Genomic DNA, 3664 nt, shown 5'->3' with positions numbered 1-3664 from the left:
AGGCACCACTTCAGAGAGGAGGTGACATCTGAGCTGGCCTTTGGAGGAAGGTGAAGGTTTTGTAAGGCCAAGAAGACATGGAAGGAAGAACATTAAGACGTGAACAAAATCAAATGATGGAGAAATGAGAAGAGTTTGGTATGGTCAGAGCATGGGACGTATGGTCGGGAGGGCAAGAAATGAGGCTCAGAGAAGTTGGACTGAGGCTGTGTGGGACCTTGAGTGCCAGGCTTCAACATCTGGGCTGTATTCTCACCAGCCTTTCTTCAGCCAGGGTTCCACAAGAAAACTAAACCTTCTTGGGGTGCCTGGGTGGCTCAGTCGGTTGAGCAGCTGACTTTGGCTCAGGTTATGATCTCACGGTTCATGAGTTTGAGCCCCACATCAGGCTCTGTGCTGACAGCACGGAGCCTGGAGCATGCTTTGGATTGTGTATCTCCCCTCTCTCTCTGCCCCTCCCTTGCTCACACTCTCTATCTCTCAAAACTGAATAAACATTAAAAAAATTAAAAAGAAAACTAAGCCCACTTGACCTTAGGCATCCCCTGTACAAATGAACTTCTTTCCTTTGTACCTAGAACAATACCAGTTATGCACCATCCTGGGGAGATAACTGAGAAAACAGTGACTTAAATAATTTTCTGTAGGGGTTGATGGTCACGTGGAAGCCCAGTTGAGAAAGGCTGCTAGGCCATGGCAGGTCATCCAACATGTATAGAAAGCAAGTGACAACCTCACATGTCATAGAAACATGCCTCTGGTGACAATGAGAAGAATATTTAGAAAGAGTGCAGGTAGAATAAAATTCTACTGCAGTAATTCGGGGGGGTGGGGAGTGATGACCAGGGCTCAGGATGATGACAGTAGAAATGGAGGAAAGGGATATCCAAGAGACATCTGGATGCAGAATGGATGGAGTAATTCAGGGCTGCCTTCCCTGGTTTCCCAGCTATGGCATGGAGTTGCTTGCAGTCTGGAGCCTTCCTGAAGAGTGAGAAGTTCATCAGCTACCACCCACCATGGGGGTGGTGTGTGCTGACACTAATCTGGACTTTATTGTGCTCTGGTGAACTCTGCACTGCCTGGTAGGCTCTGAGTTAGGACTTTTCTCTTCATACCCATCCCCCTCCTTGCCATGTCAGCCCAGTCCTCACAACTGACCTGCAGCCTAATTCCCTTACTCAGCCCTACATTTCCCTGCTGGGACAGAAGCCTTGCCCTGAACTCCAGACTGCTTGGCTGGGATCCTGACGCTCTGTTTTCCTCTTCCAACCCATTCTTCCAGGGGGCTGGGTCTGCTCCCCGTGCCCTGGTCCCCCATATCCTGCAGCAGTGTTAGTATGGCCAGCTCCAGTGCTGCTTGATCCCAGCTTCCTCCTCCTGTCAGACAGGCCCATGTTGCTGAGGTCCACCATGCTTCCCACTTAAACCCACCCGAGTTCAGATATCACCAAACCTCGTCCGGGACCCGTGAACTCATTTGTAAGATAGGGGGTTATACTAGGTGACTTTTAAGGTAGCTCCCTTCCAACCCTAACATCCTGTGTTTCTAAGTAGGCCAACTGTAAAAGAAGTCTGCACTGGCACAGAACAATTGAGGCTGGGAGCAAGTGAGTCAGACTCAGCAAAACTGTCAAGCTAACTGTGAACCCAGGAGATTAGAGTGTAGCACGCCACTGGGCAGACAGCAACTGAGACTCAAACCACAGATTAGCGTACCCAGACAGCTGTGTGGACAAGATGACTGATACCACACCTAGTTTATTAGTCACATTCATGTTCAAGGAAGTAACAATGTCATTCTACATCCCCCCAAAAGACAACATTCATTTATGACCTAAAGCTATTTCCTTTGGTGATTATAACATTACCTTTTCTCATGGTTAGTACTGGTCATTTGGGATGAAATATTAGCCCATTAGTATTTTGCCCATTTCCTAGAAAGAACCATCTGGTAAGTATTCCCTGAGGGTCAAGCTTTACTCTCAAGACTTCCTAAGTTCCTCCAAGATGCTTCTCAGGGTGTGTGAAAGAAAAAACACAGATCTTTGAAGACCTAGGTTTGAATCCCACAGCTACTCCCCAGTCATGTGGTTCTGGAAAAGTGAATCTCTTTGAGCTTTGGAAATAGGATAATACCTGCCTTGCAAAATGGTAGCCCTGATTAGAAGTGCCTGGTATGCAGAAGCTTCTCAATAAAGGAGTTCTCCCTTACACCAACCCTGCTGCCTTCCATCTCTTCAGGTCTCTTTGCTCTCAGGATTGTTTCTCCTGGGCTTGCCTAGATTCTTCCTCTCTTTCCCACAGGAGCCTACAAGATTCCTGCCAGTCCACACAAGTTCCTGCTCCAATTTCAGACCTATGGTATGCTGAGTGAGCACCAGTACTTCCTGGAGTAGGGGCTCCCTGCTTCCCCACCCCCGTTAGGGCTGAGCAATCACAGGCCAAGAAAAAAATCTTGGTCAGAAGATGAGATCATAGCTGAAGTCTGTAAGAGCTCCACTGTCTCAGCTCCAGGTCTAATACACTGAAGATGTGAATGTCAGTGCTATAATTTAGTATAGGGCCAGTCAGGAGATTCTGAGAGACTATGCTGAAGTGAGGACATGGGTAAAGTAGGATGTCTTGAAGCTGCTGAGCACAGGATTCAGCTGTGGGACGCACATTTTAGGCTGCCTAGGGTCTAACATTCTTGGTTCCTCCTTCAAGGGATTCTAATATCAGGGACCAGTACAGACATGGGCTGTAAGAGCCTTTGAGATCATGTAGATCTACTTTCTTTTACACAAATGGAGAAACTGAGGCTAGAGGAAGAAAATTACTTTCCACATACAGAGAAAGGGCCAGAGTGGCACTTGAACCCAGGTCTCCAGATTCTGTGTCCATAACTATGTCTGTTATCCCGTTATCCTATGGGGGAAAAAACCCAGTAAATTCTTAAAATTCAACACATTGTGGATACTTAATAAATTGGATTGTTGAATAACATGTGGAAAGAATGTTTGCTAACAGGATTTTAAAGAAGAGAGCATTCACTGATTGACCAAATATTTGTTGAGTGCCAGAAGGTAAGGACTGTGAAGGATATTGAATGTCATGCTTAGGAGTGTGATTTCTACTTTGTAGGCAACTTGAAGCCATCACAGAGTTCAGAACAGAGGATTGACATGATCAGGTTTGGAGGATCATTCTGGTAGCAGAGGGGAGGATGGACTGGAAGGCGTCAAGAAGGTGCATGAGGAAGTAGGAAGCTTAGAGCAGTCCTGGATGCTTGATGGATGTCCAAAGAAGGGTAGTGGCAAGAGAAGATTAGCATGGCCCCTGCACAAGGGTGACACAGGAATTTGTGAAGCGTTCCATAATTAAAAAAAAAAAAAAAAAAAAAGAAGGGTAATGGCCGTAGAACAGACAGGAAGCAGGAGAGCCAAAGGCCATTTCCTAAATACAGTGAATGGCGCCTGCGGTCAGTGGGATGACAGGTGAGGCCAGGTGGGGCAGAACGCGGGGCCTGAGGCAAGCCAAAGTACTGCTTCTCAAGACCCTAGACCTCTGTCCAGGCTTCCAGGCTACTCAAGCAGGCTCCACTCATGGCGGGGCAATGTTTGACGGGCACAGCACTGGGCAGGCTGCAGGCTGCTAACAGTCATTAATGGCCACTGGGATT

The 3664-nt window shown here is 47.2% G+C and overlaps 1 pseudogene; it reads left to right on the top strand.

The window, feature by feature from the left end:
• The first annotated feature begins 3300 nt into the window (after window positions 1-3300).
• LOC113593824 (uncharacterized) lies at window positions 3301-3366 on the top strand (annotated as a pseudogene).
• The last annotated feature ends 298 nt before the right edge of the window (window positions 3367-3664 follow it).

Source organism: Acinonyx jubatus, chromosome D1 (assembly GCF_027475565.1).
Source record: "Acinonyx jubatus isolate Ajub_Pintada_27869175 chromosome D1, VMU_Ajub_asm_v1.0, whole genome shotgun sequence".
NCBI classification, from domain to species: Eukaryota; Metazoa; Chordata; class Mammalia; order Carnivora; family Felidae; genus Acinonyx; species Acinonyx jubatus.
The sequence above is the reverse complement of the archived record's forward strand: the minus strand, read 5'-3'. Positions and strand labels throughout refer to the sequence as shown.